Here is a 27,532-nt window from a genome sequence, read left to right on the forward strand (position 1 = left end):
TAAAAGAATTTAAAAGGGGTCTGGATGCATTTTTGGAGGGTAACAACATTGCTGGTTATGTATATTAGATTTATAGGGACAGAATGTTGATCCAGGAATTTATTCTGACTGCCATATTTGGAGTCGGGAAGGAATTTTTACCTCTAGTATGAGGGTTTTTTGCCTTCCTCTGGATCAACTCAGGAAGGACTCATTAGGGTTATAGGTTGAACTTGATGGACTCTGGTCTTTTTTCAACCTTATGAACTATGTTACTATGAGGAGGGGGAGGGGCACAGTGGAGCACAGTTTAGGTTTCGCCAAATGTGCATTTTTTTCTAGTAATCTGACAGGAGAGGAGGAGCAGGAGCAGCCGGAAGAGCTAGAAGGTTATGAGGAAGGTGAGACAGAGGACCCAGACACACCATGGCAGTATACAGTGGAGAAGGAGGCAGGGAGTCCCTCCAAGTCACTTGCACAAATGGCATGATGCATGCTCACCTGCTTGCGTATTGACAGCCAAATTGTCACCATCTGGCAGCGGGATGACTTCTGGATCCCCACCTTATTGGACCCTCACCACCTCCATAAAAAAGGGGCCTTTTTTACACCCACTGAGAGGGAGCACAAAATGACCTACTACAGAGGCATCCTATGTAGTCAGTTGGCCGATGCCTATCTGCGCCATCGTCAATCCTCTCACAGGTCTGACCCGGGGCCCGGGGGGCCCTCTGCTCTCACCTTCCACTGCCATGGCTCCTGGAGAGGGGAGGGGTGGGATGGCAGGAGCAGTACCAGCTCCATCAGCAGTAGCCTGAGTCTACAGTCACTAATGAGTAGCTTTCTTCTCCCGCATAGTGAAGCAACTCTTCAGCAGCAGGTAGATCTGGAGCAGGACCTAAACCAGCAGGTGGTGGCATACCTTGACATTCCCATGCCAACACACCTTGAAGATCCGCTGGACTTCTGGGCAGCCAAACTTGATTTGTGGCTAAAATTAGCAGAGTTTTCCCTGGAAAAGCTGTCCTGCCCGGCCAGTAGTGTGCCATCAGAGTGGGTGTTCAGTGCGGCGGGGGCCATAGTCACCCCAAGGAAAAATGTGGAGAGACTGATCTTTGTGTAGATGAATCAGCCAGGATTTCCAACCATCAATGCCTGATGCATGAGAGTGGATTGACCATGGTGCCACACCAACACTTCACAAATATGGATAGTGCCAAACAGATTTAAGGCACTGCTCCTCAGTTACAAACATTCCTCCACATCAGACCTTTTTCCACCCACCTTTGTCAACGGGTACTGGTATTGCCACCCTCCGCACCACTCTGTCACTGGGTCACTTTCAGGACTCTTGATGCTGTTGCTGCCACCTCCAGGCTGTTTCATTCAGTCACTATGTGGTCTTTTCTCATGCTTCAGCCACCTCCAGGCTGTGCCATTCATCCAATATATGGTTTTCTGATGCTTCAGCCAGCTCCAGTCTGTGTCATTCAGCAACTACATGGTTTAGTGATTCTGCTGGGCTTAGGACATTACCTATACATGTTTATGGTAGCACTAGGTACCATACATCTTCATTTGAAATTTCAAAATTCATGTTTTATTCTTAGAGATTGTGAGGCCCTATGGTCTCCTCATCTGCCGCCAACTCCAGGCTGTGCCATTCAGACACTTTATGGTCTCCTCCTACTGATGCCACCTCCAGGCTCTGTCATTGTGCTGCCATGTGACATGTGACTCCTTGTTAGATTAGATCCTTTGTACCCACACGTCGGGGCCCAGGACACTAAAACTTGGGAGTTAAGAGTTCAATTTCAAAACCCTCAATTTCAATTTAAAAATCTTACATTTCTATTTAAAATTCTTAAAATTCAATGGTCTCCTAATGCTTCCGCCTCATCCAAGCTGTGTCATTCAGCCACTATATGGTCTCCTCATGCTGCCAACACCTCCACGCTGTGTCATTCAGCCACTATATGGTCTCCTCATGCTTCAGCCTCATCCAAGCTGTGTCATTCAGCCACTATATGGTCTCCTCATGCTTCAGCCTCATCCAAGCTGTGTCATTCAGCCACTATATGGTCTCCTCATGCTGCAAACACCTCCACTCTGTTTCATTTAGCCACTATATGGTCTCCTCATACTGATGACACCTCCAGGCTCTGTCTTTGTGCCACTCTGCAGCAGTTATTCTAAAAGCGATGCCAGTAATCTGCATGTCATACTGAATAACAATATTATTTCACTACCCCAGCACACTCCATATGCTTGTTAGAACACAGCAAAGTGTTCTACACCCCTATTGAGTCTCTCTATAGGCCAGAAATAGCTGTTTTTAATATAGATTCGCTGTGAATAAATTCAAATCGAACCAAATTTTTTCGAAAAATACTGCGAATTGGCCGAATCTAATTTTTCTAAAGTTTGCTCATCTCTACTGAAGACCAAAAGAAAATTTTTTTTTTGTATGGAAACAATTTGATGTTTATAGTTGAAGAAGTATGTCTGTCTCCTGTATAAATGGAATGTTGCATTTTAATTTGAGGGCTTCTTTTCAAATGAAGCTTTAATTAAAGGGACTGTTTAGTTGTTTGACAGTGCACATAGAGCATAATTAAGTGTCATTTTAATGTGTTGTGGTTCTGGGGTCCTAATCCTGTTTGCAGCTCCACTTGTGTTGGCAGATAAGAACCATTTGGCCATCTAGTCTACCCAATAATCTGAATCCTATCAATAGTCCCTGGTCCTATCTTATATGAAGGATAGCCTTATGCTTATCCCATGCATGCTTAAACTCCTTCACTGTATTTTCAGCGTCCACTTCTGTAGGAAGGCCATTCCATGCATCCACCACTCTCTCAGTAGAATAACACTTTCCTGATATTGTAAAATATGTGTAGCTCACTTAGGATAAAAGAAATAATGTGCTTGAGGTTAAAGGTGTTGCCTTCACCCAAAAGGCCTAATGTAATATGTAGAAATTATAAACATAAAATATTTATGTGAACCAGTCCTCAAAAGCACAGGGGAGATAAAAAGGAAAAGACTAGTGGAGATGGGATCCAAGAAATGGTCTTTATTATATAAAAAGGATATATATGACCAATCGCCTAGCAGGGCCCTTGCTAAAGGCGAATGGAATATACTGGGTAAAAAATAGATATAATAAAAAATACAGAATATAGTAGGATTAAAATGAAATAAATATGATGGGTAAGTAGCACCAAAGAAAATTCATTAATTAAATATCTGCTGCATATATCAGGAGAAAACGTTCTCAGTCCATATAATTCATAGGGATATTTCAATGAAAAATCCACAAGAAATGTCCAGAATGAAAAGTCACAATTAGTTTGGGTGTGTCCGGAGTAACGGTATATGGTAGTGAGTGTAGCGACAATAGCTACAATAGGAAATTCATGGACAGGTAATGCAGACAATGTGGCAAACACTGTCAGCGATGAAGATGTCAAGTCTCGGTGCACAGCACCACTCACCCTCCTTTGGAGTCCTCAGGTCCGGGCTGGCACGGCTGAGTCCGGCACTCTGGATATCAATGCCCGCCTGGGTGGTATGCTGGGTGAATGGCTGAATCTCCGGGGGTCCGAGTGTCCTGGGCTGGCACGGGAGGCGTCCGGCCTTGGGGAGGATGATGTCCAGGAGTAACTCTGCCGACCGGGGCTGTGAGAGGATGCAGGTAACAGGTGGTGCGGATTGCACGTATGAATAAGGTGCTAACAGCGCGCGTGCAGCAGTGGTCCCGGAATCGCGGGCATCCAGCTGTTGCAATTGGAATATGGCAGATACAGTCTATTTGAAGTGATATACACTTATGGATAAGGTGCAGATAATGGGCTAGACGCGTTTCAAGGCCGCGGGCCTTTTCTTCAGTAGCTATAGCCCATCGTTTTCTACGTCCTTAACATAATGTCATGTCCAAATATGGTACAAAAAGGAAAAATGTGTGTAGCTCATTTAGGGCCAGAATATGTACCCAAGGTTACTGGTGATGCCTTCACCCAAAAAAGCTAGGAATATGTAAGAAATGGATACAAAATGAATTATCTGGACCAGTCCTCAAAGGTATATAGGAAAATAATAGAAGATGGATCCAGTATTTCAATAAAATAAAAAATTTATTAGAATAAAAAAGAGATGACTTAGCCACCTATCGCTCTAGCAGGGCCCTTGCATAAGGCGAAGGGGCTCAACAAATATAAGTGGATATGTTAGACGTCAAAGGTAGGTATATTTGATAATAAAATAATGGTATCAAATTAAATATAAAATAAAGAGTTCAGGCGTGTATACCAACTAAAGTTCAGGCGTGTATACCAAGTAAATCAGTTGCAGCTGGATTAATATGCAATTGTATAGTGCGCTAGTTCATGGAAAAGTTCATTGGTAGCGCAGTGCAAAGTTCAGCAATATTGTAGCAAAGACAAATTCCATTAATATTGTATATTCGTTGGTGGTATAATGGCACTTGAATGAAACAGGGTTGGTGCACGGCACCACTCACCGACCATATGGAATATGATAAGGCATGCAGTCCAGGCTGGCACGGTTGCGTCCGGCACTGGGAGTTATGCCCATATGCGCAATGTCACGGAGCCTCTAGATAGTTCAGTAGTCTTCGGCTGGCACGAGAAGGCGTCCGGCCTGATGGAGGATGAGGGGATGATAGCTGTAGCTGACAACGTGGAGACAACAGTGAGTCCTGTGCTGGTACGGGAGTGGGAGCAGGCGTCCACGTGTCAGTGATGCGCTGCAAGCACGTATAAAAGTGGTCCCAAGACAGAGGCCATCCAGCTTTTGCAAATGCGAAGTCCAAGTTAATGGTTGGTATACAGACTGTGGGGTTGCGTGGGGTATGTGGATATTAATGCTAGATGCATTTCAAGGCCGTGGGCCTTTTCTTCAGTAGCGATATAAGAGTTCATGAATGAAATTAGAGTGCTTTATATAGTCTCAGTGTAATGAAGTGTTCATTGGGAAAATGGAAAATATGGAAAGGAACATTGGAACGGCACATCAGATGATGATGATGATACTGGATCAAAAAAGAAAAGAAAAAAAAAGAGAATAAAGTATAACAGAAAAAAATGAATAAATGATGAAAAAATATTTGAAAATAGTAAATAAATAAATGAATATATATAATTCCAACTTCTAAAAGCTGGATCCCTACAATTTCCGGAGATGGACTTGGGTGGGCTAAACCCCAGGGACCGTCACTGCGACCAGCCAGTGATGGGCCGCGGAGCAGGGCCAAACCACAAGACAGAATTAAATTAAAGAAACCCAAAGATTTTGAGATCTGCATTGAGTCCTCTTGGTGTCAGTGAGTCAAACTCGAAAATTTTCCTAGATTCAGCCTTGGACATACGTGTAATAAAATCACCACCTCTCCAGCATCTTTTCACACTTTCAATAGCTACAAAAAAGAAATCAGATGGATCCTGGTCATGATGTTCGCTGAAATGTAATGATACAGGGTGTGTTTTTGTTCCTTTTTTTTATATTATAAATGTGTTCAGAGATGTGGGTTTTTAATTGTCTTTTTGTGCAGCCTATGTTTTGTTTGCCACAACTACACTGAATTAAATAGATTACACCTTTACTATGGCAGGAGAGACATTCGGACATTTGGTATGTGAATTGGTTAGAGGTGGATGAAACTTCAATGTTTTTTTTAGGGAAATCTGTGATTTTACATCTCATACAAGACCCACATCTGTGAAAACCCTTGGTTTGTAGCAATGTAGGTGACGAATGAGAAATAGATGGCTGTTTGACGGTGGAGCCAACTTGGAAACCCAAATTTGGGGCCTTGGTGTATACAATCAGTAGGTGTAGGGGGATATCTTGCCCAATTGTTTTATCGTTTTTTAGAAAATGCCAATTTTTCTTGATGATCGTTTCTATTTTTTTGTACTCCTTATTAAATGGTATAATTATTTTAGGATCATCATTGCTGGTTGTTAGGTCAGCTGGTTTGGGAATAAAAAATTTGCATCTATCTAAGGTGCAAATTTTTTTTTTTTTTTTAAGATTTATTTAAAATGCTCTTAGGATAATTTTTATCCAGGGATTTCTCAGTCAGGGTTTGTGCTTCTTCTTCGAATTTAGCACTTAAAGTGCAATTTCTTTTTAATCTGCGGTACTGGCCCATTGGGACATTTAAAAGCCACCGCTATTAAAAAGAATAAAACTATTTTTCACAACTGGCTTGTGGTATGTACTGCATATTCATTTTGGAGAATCAATGGTAAGTAAAATGTCTAAAATGTCTAAAGTGCCAGTGCTGATATAGGGTGTAAAATTGAGATTTAAGACAATAGTATTAATTTCCTGGATAAAATGATCTAAAAGATCTCTAGTTCCTTTTCAAATAAAAATAATGCTATCTATGTAGTGCAGCCATAGTATGAGGTCCGTGCCAATCCTGGGGGTGATGTTTTTTTCCTCCCAGGCTGCCATGAATAAGTTGACATAACTGGGCGCGAACCTCATACCGATGGCAGTGCCGGTTAACTGTAGGTAAAAATTGTTTTCAAAGTTAAAATAATTATGAGTTAAAATAAAATGGATGGCTTGAAAGATAAAATTAATTTGTTCTGGCAAGATATCTCCTGTTGTTAAAAAATGTCTGACGGCATTTAGGCCATCTTCGTGTTTAATAATAGTGTAGAGGGAACTTACGTCAAGAGAGACGAGTATATAATCAGATCCCCATTTGATGTTTTCAAGAACTTGTATGGCTTGGGTAGTGTCTTTTAGATAAGAGGTTATGGTTTGTACAAAAGGTTGTAGAAGACGATCAATTAGTTGTGAGAGGTTAGATGTTAATGAATTGAAACCCGATACTATTGGGCGGTCGGGAGGGTTAATGGGGTCTTTATGAATCTTGGGAAGACAGTAGAATATTGGAAGTTTTTCCTGTGTTCTAAAAATAAATTCATGTTCCTTAGGTAATAAAATACCAGAGAGAAGTCATCTCTTTTTATTCTAATAAATTGTTATTTTATTGCATTACTGGATCCATCTTCCATTATTTTCCTATGTTCCTCTGAGGACTGGTCCATATAATTAAAGGGGTATTCCAGGAATTTTTTGTATTTGAACTATGCGTTACAGGGCTGTAAAGTTAGTGTAGTTTATAATATAATGTCTGTACCGGTGTGTGACGGTTTTCTCATAATTCTTCTGTGATTTTCACCCCAATATTGATTTTTCCCAGCATACAAAATGACTGTTGTCATTTTTCCCAGCTTGCAGTGCGGCAGAGACCTGACCTCATTAGTCAGCTGATGACAGGGAGCCTGTCTGCTTCAATGGGTGGAGGGATCGCTTGGTGGGAGAGAGATTAATCTGCAACAGCTGATTGAAAACCACAATTGAAAACCACACTGATTTGAATGGATGCAGCTCATTTATGTTTCAATGGGTGGGGTGGCTGATGGGTGGAAGGGAGGAAGATGGAATTGTGGGATTTGTAGTAAAAAAAAAGAAAAGTCAAACAGGAAATACCAGTTCACAAAAAGCTAGCCACAGTGTTATGGTAATCTCACAACATAGCCAATTAGCCCCGAGACAAGCGCAGATCCTGCCTAAGCATGTCCATTACTGTCTGGCAGGTAAAATCACCTTATGGTGGATAACCCCTTTAATTTTATATCCATTTCTTTCATGTCCAAACATACCTAGCTGTGTCACTGTGAAGTGTAGTCATACATGTCATGGTAATCCAGAACTTAAAGGGGTATTCCAGGCAAAAACTTTTTTATATATATCAACTGGCTCCGGAAAGTTAAACAGATTTGTAAATTACTTCTATTAAAAAATCTTAATCCTTCCAATAGTTATTAGCTTCTGAAGTGGAGTTGCTGTTTTCTGTCTAACTGCTTTCTGATGACTCACGTCCCGGGAGCTGTCCAGCGGGAGAGAAGCGGGCAGCGACGGCCTCTCTCCCCCTGCCTTTCCTGGGGGTATATCGGGGTATACACGCGCACACACGCACCCTCATTTTTTCATGGATATTTGGGTAAAAAACTTTTTTTTACCCAAATATCCGTTGTAAAATGAGGGTGCGTGTTATAGGCCGGTGCGTGGTATACCCCGATAAATACGGTAGTTAGGCCCATTCTCATTCCCAATAAGCTTTAGAGAGAATCCTTAGTTTCCCCAAAATCTTTATATAATTCTAGGGCTGTAGAGAAAAACATATACTTACCTACACTTGCCCCCTTACCTACACTGCAGCTCCTGTTCAATTCCTTCCCATACCCTGACCCTTGTTTTCTCTGCCTGTTTTTAAGGCGAGAGGTCAGAGCAGATCCTGCCCATTCAGTCAATCACAGACTGAGAAGGGACACATCATTTTTGACTTTGCACTTCCTATAACAAGAATTTTTTCTTAAAAAATGTTTTTTTTCTTCAGTTGTGAGTTCTATACTAGAGATGTTGATACTTTACTTTTTGTTACATCTGGCTTTAAAAAAAAAAAAAAAGGGAACAACATGAAGTGCAGCCATATTAGTTGCCCTTTCAGGAGTAGCTCCTCAAAAACCAATGCCTTACTATCATTTTGTCCCTAAATAGCCCTGAATTATCAATCTGACGTAAAATGTTTGGTTTTGTCCATAACAAACAATCTTTTTTAGTTAGCAGCAGACTGCATATGGGATTCCTCCTAGCGTTTTCCCAGCCATTTCCTGGCGTAGCGTTTCCTGGCAGGGATCACATGGTAGGTGTTCATACTGGAGTAGTGCTCTGCGGCAGTCATTGTTACTGTGGTGCTTTGTCTTTAAGGTGAAGTGGCCCGGAGCCAGGGGCTTTGTCAGGCAGCAGTGGGACTGCCTGGCCACTGGGTCGTTCCCCTGTGGGCAAGGTGTTGCAGTGACAGTGGTTGCCGCCCGGTACTACACCCCTGTTAGGTTAGGGACCCACTCTAAATAAGTGGCCTTGACGTGGCGAGTGGGCTTGTACTTTTTGATCAAAATGTATACTAACAACCTGTTATTTTTGAATTTATGCTGAGAAGCAAGTAGATCAAAATACAAATTGTGGATGTGTTTCTGTTTCTTTATTTTTGTTTTATATTTCCTTAGTGTGATACATCACTAAGGCTAGGTTCACACTTCATAATTGCGCACATGTGCGCAGGAAGCCGGCAGTATTGCGTGGCTCCCCGCCACTGCGGGTGCGCGCATAGAGTAAAGCTCAGGACATCTGAAATAGACCTTCAGATGCCATCCTGAATTGTTTCCCACAGGATCAGAACCCGTTCGACTGTGGAAGTTATTTATGAATATATACTATCAGTAACCTGCTGCCCGGGTTTTTACTGCATCGGCGGCCCTAGCAAAATTGTTTATGTTTGAGGGTAGATGGTCCTGTGTATGCAAATTGCAAAAAGCCCCTGATGAGGTACATATATTTGTAGACAGAAACACGTAGGGCAGGGCATTGAGTACAATATTTGATTTATGACCAGGAGAATTTGTAATCTGACTTTGTTTAGTCAGACTGCCATAAAAAAGACAGTATTATAAGCATATTAACTGTGAGTCATTTCCTGTGTTACTTGGACCAATGGAGCATCATCAGTATTATGCACTGGTTTATCTATGTTTCTTAACATCATATTAATTAAAAGTTTTATACACTTCTCCCAGCCCCCTTCATACTTTATATTTTTTGGAGTCTGTTTATCAGAGTTAGTAGACACTTTATATATCTACGGCTTATTTAGCTCTGTTGTTACAAAATATTTCCAGTAGATTGCTGTATTTAATGGTTGGATAGTGTGCAAGCTTAAATTCCCCTTTGCAACCTCGAATGAAATGCCCTATTTGGTTTTTATAGTTTGTTTCCAAAAGAGTGCATTCAGCTGGCCATGGCTGACACAATGTTCAATCACAGCCAAATCCTTGTCACATCTGGCTTGTCTGTGAGCAATAAATATGGGAATTTTGTGTTGTGTGGTTCCCTTCCCCCCTCCCTCCTTGTTTTATTTTAAGAGGGGTGGTATACTCTCCTTTTCCAGTCTCTTGTGCATAAAAACTCCCTGACCATGGTACCAAACAGCTGTTTTGCATGGAGTTAGACTAGTTGTCCTACCTCCCCATTTTGCCACAAGAAAGTTTGTGTCATAACCATTCCAATGGCTTGAGAATGTCCCAGAAAAGTGTTACATTTTCATCCTCATATTATATTATTACCATTTTTTTAAATCTTAGGATTGATTTTTTTTTTTATCCAAGGCATGTTTCAGGATGGACTTTGGATTTTATATCCAGTTTCCATTGTTTAACAATCTTTTTCAGTAAAGCGCAATCATTTTCCATATTAAACTCACACATTCAAGAATATCAACTTTATTGCACAGTTTTGTGTCCCTAGCAAGCAGTCAAACCTATAGCTAATTTCACACCATCATTTCTGCCTATGATGCTTGATGAAACCGCGCAAGCACGGTGAAACGCAGGGCATATTTTTTTTTATAAACCTTTTCTACTCAACTGACGTGTCCATGCCTGGTCAGCGTCGTTGAAACACACTACTCTTTGGAAGTCTTCACCTGCCACATTTCTGCCTATGAGGCACAGATACGTCAAGAAAATGTCAAAATGAAATGCCAAAGTGTTTGTGCTCTGTCAGGCACTGGCCCCATTCATTTCAATGGCTTAAATATAGTTGTCACGATTCGGCTAGCTGGTTGTGGATCCTCTGTGTCAGCGAGGGATTGGCGTGGACCGTGCCGGTGGACCGGTTCTAAGATGCTACTGGTATTCACCAGAGCCCGCCGCAAAGCGGGATGGTCTTGCTGCGGTGGTAGCAACCAGGTCGTATCCACTAGCAACGGCTCAACCTCGCTGACTGCTGAGAAGGCTTGGGACAGAAGGACTAGGCAGAGGCAAGGTCAGACGTAGCAGAAGGTCGGGGCAGGCGGCAAGGTTCGTAGTCAATATGGATAGCAGGAGATCTGGAAACACAGGCTTTGGACAACACTAAACGCTTTCACTGGCACAAGGCAACTGTTACGCCGAGCGCTCCGGGTCCCCGCTCCTCCCCGGAGCGCTCGCTACACTCCTCTCACTGCAGCGCTCCGGTCGGTTCCACGGACCCGGGGCGCTGCGATACCGCCTCTGGCCGGGATGCGATTCGCGATGCGGGTAGCGCCCGCTCGCGATGCGCACCCCGGCTCCCGTACCTGACTCGCTCTCCGTCAGTTCTGTCCCGGCGCGCGCGGCCCCGCTCCCTAGGGCGCGCGCGCGCCGGGTCTTTGCGATTTAAAGGGCCACTGCGCCGCTGATTGGCGCAGTGGTTCCAATTAGTGTTTACACCTGTGCACTTCCCTATATCACCTCACTTCCCCTTCACTCCCTCGCCGGATCTTGTTGCCTTAGTGCCAGTGAAAGCGTTTCCTTGTGTGTTCCTAGCCTGTGTTCCAGACCTCCTGCCGTTGCCCCTGACTACGATCCTTGCTGCCTGCCCCGACCTTCTGCTACGTCCGACCTTGCTTCTGTCTACTCCCTTGTACCGCGCCTATCTTCAGCAGCCAGAGAGGTTGAGCCGTTGCTAGGGGATACGACCTGGTCACTACCGCCGCAGCAAGACCATCCCGCTTTGCGGCGGGCTCTGGTGAAAACCAGTAGTGACTTAGAACCGATCCTCTAGCACGGTCCACGCCAATCCCTCTCTGGCACAGAGGATCCACTACCTGCCAGCCGGCATCGTGACAGTAGATCCGGCCATGGATCCCGCTGAAGTTCCTCTGCCAGTTGTCGCTGACCTCACCACGGTGGTCGCCCAGCAGTCACAACAGATTGCGCAACAAGGCCAACAGCTGTCTCAACTGACTGTTATGCTACAACAGTTACTACCACAGCTCCAGCAACCATCTCCTCCGCCAGCTCCTGTACCTCCCCCGCAGCGAGTGGCCGCTTCTGGACTACGACTATCCTTGCCGGATAAATTTGATGGGGACTCTAAGTTTTGCCGTGGCTTCCTTTCCCAATGTTCATTACACTTGGAGATGATGTCGGACCAGTTCCCCACTGAAAGGTCTAAGGTGGCTTTCGTAGTCAGCCTGCTGTCTGGAAAAGCCCTGGCTTGGGCCACACCGCTCTGGGACCGCAATGACCCCGTCACTGCCTCTGTACACTCCTTCTTCTCGGAAATTCGAAGTGTCTTTGAGGAACCTGCCCGAGCCTCTTCTGCTGAGACTGCCCTGTTGAACCTGGTCCAGGGTAATTCTTCCGTTGGCGAGTATGCCGTACAATTCCGTACTCTTGCTTCTGAATTATCCTGGAACAATGAGGCCCTCTGCGCGACCTTTAAAAAAGGCCTATCCAGCAACATTAAAGATGTTCTGGCCGCACGAGAAATGCCTGCTAATCTTCATGAACTTATTCACCTAGCCACTCGCATTGACATGCGTTTTTCCGAAAGGCGTCAGGAGCTCCGCCAAGATATGGACTCTGTTCGCACGAGGCGTTTTTTCTCCTCGGCTCCTCTCTCCTCTGGTTCCCTGCAATCTGTTCCTGTGCCTCCCGCCGTGGAGGCTATGCAGGTCGACCGGTCTCGCCTGACATCTCAAGAGAGGACACGACGCCGCATGGAGAACCTCTGCCTGTACTGTGCTAGTACCGAACACTTCCTGAGGGATTGTCCTATCCGCCCTCCCCGCCTGGAAAGACGTACCCTGACTCCGCACAAAGGTGAGACAATCCTTGATGTCCACTCTGCTTCTCCACGTCTTACTGTGCCTGTGCAGATGTCTGCCTCTGCCTTCTCCTTCTCTTCTGTGGCCTTCTTGGACTCTGGATCTGCAGGAAATTTTATTTTGGCCTCTCTCGTCAACAGGTTCAACATCCCAGTGACCAGTCTCACCAGACCCCTTTACATCAATTGTATAAACAATGAAAGATTGGACTGTTCCATACGTTTCCGCACGGAGCCCCTTCTAATGAGCATCGGATCTCATCACGAGAGGATTGAACTTTTGGTCCTCCCCAATTGCACCTCGGAAATTCTCCTTGGACTTCCCTGGCTTCAACTTCATTCCCCAACCCTGGATTGGTCCACTGGGGAGATCAAGAGTTGGGGGCCCTCTTGTTCCAAGGACTGTCTAAAACCGGTTCCCAGTAACCCTTGCCGTAACTCTCTGCTTCCTCCAGTAACCGGTCTCCCTAAGGCCTATATGGACTTCGCGGATGTTTTCTGCAAAAAACAAGCGGAGACTCTACCTCCTCACAGGCCTTATGATTGTCCTATCGACCTCCTCCCGGGCACTACTCCACCCCGGGGCAGAATTTATCCTCTCTCTGCCCCAGAGACTCTTGCCATGTCTGAATACGTCCAGGAGAATCTAAAAAAGGGCTTTATCCGTAAATCCTCCTCTCCTGCCGGAGCCGGATTTTTCTTTGTGTCCAAAAAAGATGGCTCTCTACGTCCTTGCATTGACTACCGCGGACTTAATAAAATCACGGTTAAGAACCGCTACCCCTTACCCCTCATCTCTGAACTCTTTGATCGCCTCCAAGGTGCCCACATCTTTACTAAATTGGACTTAAGAGGCGCCTATAACCTCATCCGCATCAGAGAGGGGGATGAGTGGAAAACAGCATTTAACACCAGAGATGGACACTTTGAGTATCTGGTCATGCCCTTTGGCCTGTGCAACGCCCCTGCTGTCTTCCAAGACTTTGTTAATGAAATTTTTCGTGATCTGTTATACTCCTGTGTTGTTGTATATCTTGATGATATCCTAATTTTTTCGGCCAATCTAGAAGAACACCGCCAGCATGTCCGTATGGTTCTTCAGAGACTTCGTGACAATCAACTCTATGCTAAAATTGAGAAATGTCTGTTTGAATGCCAATCTCTTCCTTTTCTAGGATACTTGGTCTCTGGCCAGGGACTACAAATGGATCCAGATAAACTCTCTGCCGTCTTAGATTGGCCACGCCCCTCCGGACTCCGTGCCATCCAACGTTTTTTGGGGTTCGCCAATTATTACAGGCAATTTATTCCACATTTTTCTACCATTGTGGCTCCTATTGTGGCTTTAACCAAAAAAAAATGCCGATCCCAAGTCTTGGCCTCCTCAAGCGGAAGACGCCTTTAAACGACTCAAGTCTGCCTTCTCTTCGGCTCCCGTGCTCTCCAGACCTGACCCATCTAAACCCTTCCTATTGGAGGTTGATGCCTCCTCAGTGGGAGCTGGAGCTGTCCTTCTACAAAAAAACTCTTCCGGGCATGCTGTTACTTGTGGGTTTTTTTCTAGGACCTTCTCTCCGGCGGAGAGGAACTACTCCATCGGGGATCGAGAGCTTCTAGCCATTAAATTAGCACTTGAGGAATGGAGGCATCTGCTGGAGGGATCAAGATTTCCAGTTATTATTTACACCGATCACAAGAACCTCTCATACCTCGAGTCTGCCCAACGGCTGAATCCTCGTCAGGCCAGGTGGTCTCTGTTCTTTGCCCGATTTAATTTTGAAATTCACTTTCGGCCTGCTGATAAGAACATTAGGGCCGATGCTCTCTCTCGTTCCTCAGATGCTTCTGAAATTGAACTCTCTCCTCAACACATCATTCCTCCTGACTGCCTGATTTCCACTTCTCCAGCCTCCATCAGGCAAACTCCTCCAGGAAAGACCTTTGTTTCTCCACGCCAACGCCTCGGAATCCTCAAATGGGGTCACTCCTCCCATCTCGCAGGTCATGCGGGCATCAAGAAATCTGTGCAACTCATCTCTCGCTTCTATTGGTGGCCGACTCTAGAGACTGATGTGGTGGACTTTGTGCGAGCCTGCACTATCTGTGCCCGGGATAAGACTCCTCGCCAGAAGCCCGCTGGTTTTCTTCTTCCTCTGCCTGTTCCCGAACAACCTTGGTCTCTGATTGGTATGGATTTTATTACTGACTTACCCCCATCCCATGGCAACACTGTTATTTGGGTGGTCGTTGATCGATTCTCCAAAATGGCACATTTCATCCCTCTTCCTGGTCTTCCTTCAGCGCCTCAGTTGGCTAAACAATTTTTTGTACACATTTTTCGTCTTCACGGGTTGCCTACGCAGATCGTCTCGGATAGAGGCGTCCAATTTGTGTCTAAATTCTGGAGGGCTCTCTGTAAACAACTCAAGATTAAATTAAATTTTTCTTCTGCATACCATCCTCAATCCAATGGACAAGTAGAAAGAATTAACCAGATCTTGGGTGACTATTTACGACATTTTGTTTCCTCCCGCCAGGATGACTGGGCAGATCTTCTACCTTGGGCCGAATTCTCGTATAATTTCAGAATCTCTGAATCTTCCTCCAAATCCCCGTTTTTCGTGGTGTACGGCCGTCACCCTCTTCCCCCCCTCCCTACCCCCTTGCCCTCTGGTCTGCCCGCTGTGGATGAAATTTCTCGTGATCTTTCCATCATATGGAGAGAGACCCAAAATTCTCTCTTACAGGCTTCTTCACGCATGAAGAGATTCGCGGATAAGAAAAGAAGAGCTCCTCCCATTTTTTCCCCTGGAGACAAGGTATGGCTCTCCGCCAAATATGTCCGCTTCCGTGTCCCTAGCTATAAGTTGGGACCACGCTATCTTGGTCCTTTCAAGATTTTGCGCCAGATTAATCCTGTCTCTTACAAACTTCTTCTTCCTCCTTCTCTTCGTATTCCTAATGCCTTTCATGTTTCTCTTCTTAAACCACTTATCATTAACCGTTTCTCTCCCAAATCTGTTTCCCCCACTCCTGTCTCCGGCTCCTCGGACATCTTCTCCGTCAAAGAAATTTTAGCATCTAAAAAGGTCAGAGGGAAAACCTTCTTTTTAGTGGATTGGGAGGGTTGTGGTCCTGAAGAGAGGTCCTGGGAACCTGAGGACAATATCCTGGACAAAAGTCTGGTCCTCAGGTTCTCAGGCTCCAAGAAGAGGGGGAGACCCAAGGGGGGGGGGTACTGTTACGCCGAGCGCTCCGGGTCCCCGCTCCTCCCCGGAGCGCTCGCTACACTCCTCTCACTGCAGCGCTCCGGTCGGTTCCACGGACCCGGGGCGCTGCGATACCGCCTCTGGCCGGGATGCGATTCGCGATGCGGGTAGCGCCCGCTCGCGATGCGCACCCCGGCTCCCGTACCTGACTCGCTCTCCGTCAGTTCTGTCCCGGCGCGCGCGGCCCCGCTCCCTAGGGCGCGCGCGCGCCGGGTCTTTGCGATTTAAAGGGCCACTGCGCCGCTGATTGGCGCAGTGGTTCCAATTAGTGTTTACACCTGTGCACTTCCCTATATCACCTCACTTCCCCTTCACTCCCTCGCCGGATCTTGTTGCCTTAGTGCCAGTGAAAGCGTTTCCTTGTGTGTTCCTAGCCTGTGTTCCAGACCTCCTGCCGTTGCCCCTGACTACGATCCTTGCTGCCTGCCCCGACCTTCTGCTACGTCCGACCTTGCTTCTGTCTACTCCCTTGTACCGCGCCTATCTTCAGCAGCCAGAGAGGTTGAGCCGTTGCTAGGGGATACGACCTGGTCACTACCGCCGCAGCAAGACCATCCCGCTTTGCGGCGGGCTCTGGTGAAAACCAGTAGTGACTTAGAACCGATCCTCTAGCACGGTCCACGCCAATCCCTCTCTGGCACAGAGGATCCACTACCTGCCAGCCGGCATCGTGACAGCAACAAGATCCGTCAAGGAAGTGCAGGGGAAGAGAGGTGATATAGCCAGGGAGCAGGTGGAAGCTAATTAGGCTAATTGGGCCAGGCACCAATCATTGGTGCACTGGCCCTTTAAGTTTCAGAGAGCTGGCGCGCGCGTGCCCTAGAGAGCGGAGCCGCACGCGCCAGCACATGACAGCCGGGGACCGGGACGGGTAAGTGACTTGGGATGCGTTTCGCGAGCGGGCGCGTCCCGCTATGCGAATCGCATCCCCGCCGGCAATGTCAGTGCAGCGCTCCCGGTCAGCGGGTCTGACCGGGGCGCTGCAGAGAGAGAGACGCCGTGAGCGCTCCGGGGAGGAGCAGGGACCCGGAGCGCTCGGCGTAACAGTACCCCCCCCCCCCTTAGGTCTCCCCCTTTTTTTGTCCGGCAACTGCTTCACATGGGACGAGGACACCGAGAGTGATTGTAGGGTTTCCTCAAAGGCAGGCAGTACAGCAGGAGTGGGAATGGGGAGGGAGGGCAGAGGGTGAAGCTTGGCACGGGGCAGGGTGTCACCAGGACGGGGGCTATGAGGAGGCACAGCACAGTCCCGATAGGCCTTGGGGAGACCAGGCACAGGAGGAGACACTGAGGCCCGACAGACGGGACTGGGAGCAGAGGAGACGCATTTCTTGTGGCAAGCAGAGCCCCAATTCTTGATCTCCCCGGTGGTCCAGTCAAGGGTGGGAGAATGAAGCTGGAGCCATGGCTGACCGAGGAGAACTTCAGAGGTGCAGTTGGGAAGGACGAAAAATTCAATCTTTTCGTGATGGGGTCCAATGCACATTAAGAGGGGTTTTGTGCGGTAACGCACGGTGCAATCCAATTTAACTCCGTTGACCGAAGAAATGTAGAGCGGCTTGACGAGACGGGTCACCGGGATGCAGAACTTATTCACCAAAGAATCCAGAATAAAATTCCCAGAGGCACCAGAGTCCAAGCAGGCCACGGCTGAGAGGGAGGAGTTGGCAGAAGGAGAAATCCGCACGGGCACCGTGAGACGTTGAGAAGCAGACTTCGTACCAAGAGACGCCACACCCACGTGAGCTGGGTGCGTGCGTGCGTTTCCTAGACGTGGAGGACGAATAGGGCAATCCACCAAGAAATGTTCGGTACTGGCACAGTACAGACAAAGATTTTCTTCCCTACGGCGAGTCCTCTCTTCCTGGGTCAGACGAGACCGATCCACTTGCATGGCCTCCTCGGCGGGAGGCACAGGCGTAGATTGCAAAGGATACTGTGGGAGAGGTGCCCAGAGATCTAGGTCTTTTTCCTGGCGGAGCTCCTGGTGTCTCTCAGAAAAACGCATGTCAATGCGGGTGGCCAAATGAATTTGGCAGAAATCTCTTGTGCGGCCAGCACATCCTTGATGTTACTGGATAGGCCTTTTTTAAAGGTCGCGCAGAGAGCTTCATTATTCCAAGATAATTCGGAAGCTAGAGTACGAAATTGGATGGCGTACTTGCCTACTGAAGAATTACCCTGGACCAGGTTCAGCAGGGCAGTCTCGGCAGAAGAAGCTCGGGCTGGTTCCTCAAAGACACTACGGACTTCAGCGAAGAAGGACTGGACTGTGGCTGTGGCAGGATCATTGCGGTCCCAGAGTGGTGTGGCCCAAGACAAGGCCTTTCCAGATAGAAGACTCACTACGAACGCCACCTTAGACCGTTCTGAAGGAAATTGGTCCAACAACATCTCCATATGCAGGGAACATTGAGACAAGAAGCCACGGCAGAGTCTAGAGTCCCCATCAAATTTGTCCCGCAGGAACAAGCGGAGGCTAGGAGCGGCCACTCGCTGCGGAGGAGGTGCATGAGCTGGCGGAGGAGATGGTTGCTGCTGTAGCAGTGGCAGAAGTTGCTGTAACGTGGCGGTCAGCTGCGACAGCTGCTGTCCTTGTTGGGCAATTTGCTGCGATTGCTGGGCGACCACCATGGGTAGGTCAGCGAGACTTGGCAGCGGCACCTCAGTGAGATCCATGGCCGGATCTACTGTCACGATTCGGCTAGCTGGTTGTGGATCCTCTGTGTCAGCGAGGGATTGGCGTGGACCGTGCCAGTGGACCGGTTCTAAGATGCTACTGGTATTCACCAGAGCCCGCCGCAAAGCGGGATGGTCTTGCTGCGGCGGTAGCAACCAGGTCGTATCCACTAGCAACGACTCAACCTCGCTGACTGCTGAGAAGGTGTGGGACAGAAGGACTAGGCAGAGGCAAGGTCAGACGTAGCAGAAGGTCGGGGCAGGCGGCAAGGTTCGTAGTCAATATGGATAGCAGGAGATCTGGAAACACAGGTTTTGGACAACACTAAATGCTTTCACTGGCACAAGGCAACAAGATCCAGCAAGGAAGTGAAGGGGAAGAGAGGTGATATAGCCAGGGAGCAGGTTGAAGCTAATTAGGCTAATTGGGCCAGGCACCAATCATTGGTGCACTGACCCTTTAAGTCTCAGAGAGCTGGCGCGCGCGCGCCCTAGAGAGCGGAGCCGCGCGCGCCAGCACATGACAGCCGGGGACCGGGATGGGTAAGTGACTTGGGATGCGATTTGCGAGCGGGCGCGTCCCGCTATGCCAATCGCATCCCCGCCGGCAATGTCAGTGCAGCGCTCCCGGTCAGCGGGTCTGACCGGGGCGCTGCAGAGAGAGAGACGCCGTGAGCGCTCCGGGGAGGAGCAGGGACCCGGAGCGCTCGGCGTAACAATAGTCAGCTCGTAACTATGTTCAGGTAATTTTCCCAAGTGATCTGAGTTTTGTCCCAGACTGAAAAGTGCTGCAACTCGCATTTCATTGTGTGAGCCAAAACTTGTACACGCTCATGAAATCACCCGCATGTAGTCACTAGCTGACTACGCTCAGGTCATTGAAGTAAATTGAGCATGTGCCTGTCTGAGCACAGACTTTTCCCGATGTATCCATGCATGGGGGCACAAATCGTAGTGTGAATGAGACCTTTTCTACCAAACCTTCTCCTATATAACAAAAACACCAAAGAACTCAGGAGGAAACTGTTACGCCGAGCGCTCCGGGTCCCTGCTCCTCCCCGGAGCGCTCGCGGCGTCTCTCTCTCTGCAGCGCCCCGGTCAGACCCGCTGACCGGGAGCGCTGCACTGACATTGCTGGCGGGGAAACGATTTGCATAGCGGGACGCGCCCGCTCGCGAATCGCATCCCAAGTCACTTATCCGTCCCGGTCCCCGGCTGTCATGTTCTGGCGCGCGCGGCTCCGCTCCCTAGGGCGCGCGCGCGCCAGCTCTCTAAGATTTAAAGGGCCAGTGCACCAATGATTGGTGCCTGGCCCGACAAGATGTTGTCGGACCAATTTCCTACAGAACGGTCTTAGGTGGCGTTCGTAGTGAGTGTTCTCTCTGGAAAGGCCTTTTCTTGGGCCACACCGCTCTGAGACCGCAATGATCCTGCCACAGCCACAGTCCAGTCCTTCTTCGCTGAAGTCCGTAGTGTCTTCGAAGAGCCAGCCCGAGCTTTTTCTGCCGAGACTGCCCTGCTGAACCTGGTCCAGGGTAATTCTTCAGTAGGCGAGTACGCCATCCAATTTCGTACTCTCGCTTCCGAATTATCTTGAAATAACGAGGCTCTCTGCACGACCTTTAAAAAAGGCCTATCCAGTAACATCAAGGATGTGCTGGCCGCACGAGAGATCCCTGCCAACCTGCATTGACATGCGTTTTCTGAGAGACACCAGGAGCTCCGCCAGGAAAAAGACCTTGATCTCTGGGCACCTCTCCCACAGTATCCTTTGCAATCTACCCCTGTGCCTCCCGCCGAGGAGGCTATGTAAGTGGATCGGTCTCGCCTGACCCATGAAGAGAGGACTCGCCATAGGGAAAAAAATCTATGTCTGTACTGCGCTAGTACCGAACATTTCTTGGTGGATTGCCCTATTCGTCCTCCACGTCTAGGAAACGCACGCACCCAGCTCACATGGGTGTGGCGTCCCTTGGTACGAAGTCTGCTTCTCCACGTCTCACTGTGCCCGTGCGGATTTCTCCTTTTGCCAACTCCTCCCTCTCAGCCGTGGCCTGCTTGGACTCTGGTGATTCTGGAAATTTTTTTCTGGACTCTTTGGTGAATAAGTTCTGCATCCCGCTGACCCGTCTCGTCAAGCCGCTCTACATTTCTTCGGTCAACGGAGTGAAGTTGGACTGTACTGTGCGTTACCGCACAGAACCCCTCTTAATGTGCATTGGACCCCATCACGAAAAGATTGAATTTTTCGTCCTTCCCAACTGCACCTCTGAAGTCCTCCTCGGTCTGCCATGGCTCCAGCATCATTCTCCCACCCTTGACTGGACCACCGGGGAGATCAAGAATTGGGGTTCTGCTTGCCGTAAGAAATGCATCACGTCTGCTCCCAGTCCCGTCTGTCGGGCCTCAGTGTCTCCTCCTGTGCCTGGTCTCCCCAAGGCCTATCAGGACTCTACCGTGCCTCCTCATAGCCCCCGTCCTGGTGACACTCTGCCCCGTGACAAGCTTCACCCTCTGCCCCCCCTCCCCATTCCCACTTCTTCTGAACTACCTGCCGCTGGTATAGCTACCCAGGACTTCTTTTTTCAGAAGGAGACTCAAGAGGCGTCCCCTATGTTCTCGTCTCTTTTGAAGGGACAAGAAGACAAAAAGAGGGGGAGACCTAAGGGGGGGGGGGTACTGTTAAGCCGAGCGCTCCGGGTCCCTGCTCCTCCCCAGAGCGCTAGCGGCGTCTCTCTCTCTGCAGCGCCCCGGTCAGACCCGCTGACCGGGAGCGCTGCACTGACATTGCCGGCGGGGATGCGATTTGCATAGCGGGACGCGCCCGCTCGCGAATCGCATCCCAAGTCACTTACCCGTCCCGGTCCCCGGCTGTCATGTTCTGGCGCGCGCGGCTCTGCTCCCTAGGGCGCGCGTGCACCAGCTCTCTAAGATTTAAAGGGCCAGTGCACCAATGATTGGTGCCTGGCCCAATCAGCCTAATTAGCTTCCACCTGCTCCCTGGCTATATTACCTCACTTCCCCTGCACTTCCTGGCCGGATCTTGTTGCCATGTGCCAGTGAAAACGTTTAGTGTCGTCCAAAGCTTGTGTTCCAGATCTCCTGCTATCCTCATTGACTACGAACCTTGCCGCCTGCCCCGACCTTCTGCTACGTCTGACCTTGCCTCTGCCTAGTCCATCTTTCCCACGCCTTCTCAGCAGTCAGCGAGGTTGAGCCGTTGCCGGTGGATACGACCTGGTTGCTACCGCCGCAGCAAGACCATCCCGCTTTGCGGCGGGCTCTGGTGAATACCAGTAGCAACCCTAGGACCGGTCCACCGACACGGTCCACGCCAATCCCTCACTGACACAGAGGATCCACATCCAGCCTGCCGAATCGTAACAGAAACTTTGTGGTATACCCCTTTGCAACTAATCCCTGGTAAGAATGAACAACATTTATTTATTTTTTTTTTTTTTCTTTTGTGGGGGGGGATGGGATATCCTGAAATGGTAACTATTCGGAAATATTGTGAAAGGCTGCTAGAATAGCTGCACATGAAAGAGCAGTAAGCAGAATAATACTAGATATCAGTGTTTTCGGTCACATTTGAAATATACTTACAGTATGTTATAAAACTTGAAGAAGTAGTTTATGTTTTTTGCATTCATTTAGTGTGTGCAGTTAGCTTGTGAAACTGGTGCAACTAATACTAAATGAAAGGGCATTAAAAAGTCTCAGAAATTGTGAAAACATCATTTATGATGCATCTAATTAAACCATTGGTGCTGCATTTATTATAATTGAATTCTATATAATTGAACACAGTTAGGAGCATTTTTGGGGGGCTTTGATAAACAACAATATAAGAAGTCTGTGAAGTGTATAAATAGCATAGTGTGATTGAAGAAGACTATAAAACAAAAATAATCAACATTTTTAGGATAATGATCATTACTTGTAGTTATCAATATGCTGGCCCCCTATTGTTTTATTTGCATTTAACTACTAAAAGAGAAGACTCAATTAATTTTTGCAGTCTGCTTTACTTCAATTCCCAGTATAAAATAAAAAAGGAACATATAGAAGGAAAGCTTTTAACTAATGAATCTGGCTTTTCTGACTGAATCTGTAAAACATAAAGACAATTCAATGGCGCTGGCTTAAATCAGTCAAGTGATAAGAATCTGTTTTAACTAATACCTTTGAAAAAGTTTATATTAGCCACTGTGAATAAATATTATAGAGAGGTATGCTAATAACATGGTACTCCAACTTAAGTATAACAGAGACCTTCTTTACTGCCCATTTACAAACCTATTCATGAATAAAATGTATTTCATAAACAGCAAAAGACCAGATATGCTTGCCTAAAGGTGGCTATAGACCTTAACTAGTTATGTGACCCATGGCAGGTCCCAACCAACTTCTCAGTGGGACAAGTGACATGATGGCATGAGATTGACCTAAAAAGGATATTTCAAAATCATAGAATAGATTACATATAACTGATGTGAAGGTCACTAATTTGGGACTTCCAAAAACTCTCATTAATGCTTCCAACAGGTCAAATTGTTATCACCTATACTATGGATAGGCATTGACAATGGCATTTAAAATGCAAAAAAACTCATTTCAATTGCTTAGTTAGACCACCATGGGGAAATTGTGGTGTCCCGATCAGCTGAGAGGATGGCGGGAGGGCACTTACCTTCCTCTTTGCCATCTGATTGGCGCTCCTATGCTCCAGTCAGCCATGGCACAAATCATATACATACTTGGTATTGCCACGTCCGTAATGACGTGTACTATAAAGCTTTAATGTAAATTATCCTACACGGTGAGCGCCGTAAAAAAACAACTACAAAATATTCACCAATTTAGGTACAAATAGTGGAATAAAAAAGATCAAAAGGTTGCATGTATTGTAAAAAAAATGTACAGCTTGTTCCGCAAAAAATAATTCCTCATTCAATGGTGTTGGACGAATATTTAAAAAAGTTACGGCTGTCAGTAAATGATAACACAAAAAAGAGAAGAGCAAGAATTTTGCTCAGAAGAGGAAAAAGAACATAAAAATCTATATAAAATGGCTATCGCCATAATCGTGCCGACCCACAGAATAAATATAACATCACTTTTACTGCACAGTGAACACCATTAAAAAAAAAATTTTTAAATGCCCCAAATTTTCCAGTTTTTCACAATATTTTGGAGTTTTCCACAAAAAATGCTGCATATTTCAGCAAAAATGCACCACTTATACATTTCAATATACAGTACAATATGTCAACAAAAAATTATCTCAGTATAGCAGAATGGGTCCATCCTTAAGGGGTTAAAAACAAAAATAGTTCTAATAAATATTAAATATCACAGCGCAAAAAAGGAGCCATCACACATCCCTGTATATGGAAAAATTTAAATGTTAAAGAGGGACATTTATCAAGGGATTTAGGCAGATTTTTTTGCTTACAGAAGTCGCACAAAAAGTCGCATGTGCGCCTAAGCAAGTTTTTGTCTGACTTTTGGGGGTAAGCAAAAAATACCAGTCAGCCCTACCTAAGCAATTTTCAGTTTTCACTTTGCAGTGGTCGGGAATTTATCAAGTGCGAAAGTCTCACGTAAGCAAAAAAAAAGTTGCAAAACCCCTTCAAAAAGTAGCAAGTGTAAGACAGGTAGGACCTGGCTACCACCTGCCCGCAAGCTTTTGGAACTACAACTCCCAGTATGTCCTTACTGTAAGGGCATGCTGACAGTTGTAGTCCTGCAGTAGTTAGCGGGTGGGTGGTAGATGCGGGCGGATGGCCTGGGAGCAGAGCTTTACAAAAAAGCTTTGAAAAGCTCCGCTCCCAGGCGACCCGACTGCATCTACTATCCATTCACTAAGCATTGCAGAACTACAACTCCCAGCATGCCTTTACAGTGAGAACATGCTGGGAGTTGTAGTTCTGCAATACCTAGCAGGCAGGTGATACATACGGGCGGGTGGCCAGGGAGCTTAGCCAGCCGACAGAAATATGAAATTATAGCACTGTAATTTTATATTTCCCGAGCAGACCTGTGATTGGTCCAGCGCATGGCCAATCACAGCTGCCAGCGGGAAATACACTTCCACAACTTACTGTAAGGGCATGCTGGGAGTTGTAGTGGTGCAGCACAGGCGGCTGACAAGCTTGTCACCTGCCCACGCAGCACCACTACAACTCCTAGCATGTACTTACTGCAAGAGCATGCTGGGAATTGTACTGTAGTCGTGCGGCAGGGGAAGGTGACAAGCTTGTCACCTGCCCCTGCTGCACGACTATAACTCCCGGCATGCTCTTGCAGTAAGGAAATGCTGAGAGTTGTAGTACTGCGGTGGTGGCGGGAGATGTTCTTGTCACCCACCCCTGTCACCGTAAGGGCATGTTGGGAGTTGTAGCCGTGCGGCGGAGGCAGGTGACAAACACATCTCCCACCTGCCATGTCCCACAACTACAACTCCCAGCATGTCTTTACTGTAAGGGCAAGCTGGGAGTTGTATTCATGTATTTAACTTGTCACCCGCCCGCCCGTACATCTCCCGCCTGTGCTGCACGACTCCATCTCCAAGCATGTCCTTACTGCAAGGGCATGCTGAGAGTTGTAGTTGTGCGGCGCAGGTGGCAGGAGATGTATGAGCAGGTGACAAGCTTCTCTGGCTTGCTTGTCACCTGTCTTCACATCTCCCACCAGTTTGCCTTCACATGACTACAACTCCCGGCATACCCTTATATTGAGGACGTGCTGGGAGTTGTAGTTGTGCGTCACGGGTGGGAGATGTGCGAGCGGGTGACAAATGTACTAACCTATTTTCCATGTTTTTTTTTTTCTCATTTCAGATTTTTATATCCTGTAGACTACTTCCGATTCGGTGGACTACGTCAATGATCAGCATTTTTTTTGTTTAATGTTAATAAAATGGTTAACGAGGGCTTGTGGGAGAGTGTTTTTTGTAATTAAAGTTTTATTAAAGATGTATTTTTTGAATTTACTTTATAGGCTTAGTAGTGGAAGCTGTCTTATAGACAGAATCCATTACTAAGCCGGGGATTAGCGTTAGCTACAAAAACAGATAGCCCTGACCCCCAATTGTTAACCCAGTACCCACCGCCACAGGGGTGCCGGGAAGATCCATACCAACAGGCCTGGAGCATCAAAAATGGCACTCCTGGGCCTATGCGGTAACAGGCTGGTGTTATTTAAGCTGGGGAGGGCTAGTAACAATGGTCCTTACCCACCCTGGTAATTTCAGGCTGTTGCTGCATGGTTGGTATTTGGCTTAGAATAAAAATACGGAGAACCCTATGCATTTTTTCTTTTTTTTAATATTTAATTATTTGTGAAAAAAACATGTGTGGTTCCCCATATTTTTATTCTCAGCCAGATACCAACCGAGCAGCAACAGCCTGACATTACCAGAGTGGGTGTGGACCATTGATACTGGCCCTCCCTAGTCTAAATAATGCCTGCCTGTTTCCGCCTAGGCCCAGGACTGCCATTTTTAATGCTCCAGGCCTGTTGGTACCAACTCTTCCCGGTACCCCTGTAGTTGGGTACAAGGGTAATAATTGGGGGTTAGCGTTAGCTGTTTTTTATGCTAACGCTAAGCCCTGGCTTAGTAATGTACTCCATCTTTTAGACAGCTTCCACTACTAAACCTGTAAAGTACTTTTTTTAAAAACAATACACGTTTAAAAAACTTTTATTTAAAAACACTCCCCCACAAGTCCTCATTAACCATTTTATTAATATTAAACCAAAAAATGCTGGTCATCGTACTCCACCAAATTTGAAGTACGCCACAGGATACAAGGATTTGAAATGAGAAGAAAAAAAATGGATTCATACATTTAAGAGGAAAAAGTGGTTAAAAAAATTTATAAAAACACACACACACACACACACATATATACATATATATATATATATATATATATATATATATATATATATATATATCTATATATATATATATATATATTATTTCTTGGTTTTTGCTTATGTGTGCTAAATAAAAAATGGTATTCAAAAGTGATTTTTTTTTTATTGCTTGTGTGAGCAGAATTTATCAACCCCCTGTGATAGTATGATAAATAGGTCCCACCTAATCAAAACCGAAGCAAGAAAAAAATGCCTACAGAACTCGCTTACCAAAGCAAACAATGATAAATGTCCCCCATAGAGGTCAGAAGAGCGCAATTTTGAACATACAAATTTTCATACAAAACATAATAATTTTTTTAAAAGAAGTTAAACAAAATAAAACTATGTCCCAGATTTATCAAACTGTGTGAGAAAGATAGAAGGATTTTACCACAGCAGCCTTTCACTTTACCAGAGCTTGTTAGCTGAGCTATGATTGGTTGATGTGGGAAAATAACTTAATTTTTTTTCTCTCACACAGTTTGATGAAATATAATTAGGGTATTGTTGTAACTAGACAATAATACCCTAATTATATAGTTTAAACTGTTGGCCAAACATTATTTTGCCCCACAGTAATCTCTCCTGTCCTCCCCAGACATATGAACTTTCAGAATGTCTATGAGTTGTTTGTGGGGAGGGAAGAGGTAAGCTGCAGCCAGATGTCTCTGGCGCTGGTTTGTCCCTTCCTGAATGAAAGGGTCGGGTGGCAAATCAGTGGAGAGTTTTCAAATGTGCCAGCTTTATCAAAATATCCTGTGACTGATAAATGTGGTAAATCTGTAGACTGATTCAATTTACACAGACTTTAAGTTGGCGTACAACATCTGGGCATTGTGCTTAATCAGCTTCCTGGAAACTGGGACCCTTAACTATAAGAAATATAGGGCTGAATACATTTGTAAATCTCACAAAACATGGTTTAAAATCAGTAGCATTCAACA

Source organism: Hyla sarda, chromosome 1, assembly GCF_029499605.1.
Source record: "Hyla sarda isolate aHylSar1 chromosome 1, aHylSar1.hap1, whole genome shotgun sequence".
Classification (NCBI taxonomy): Eukaryota; Metazoa; Chordata; class Amphibia; order Anura; family Hylidae; genus Hyla; species Hyla sarda.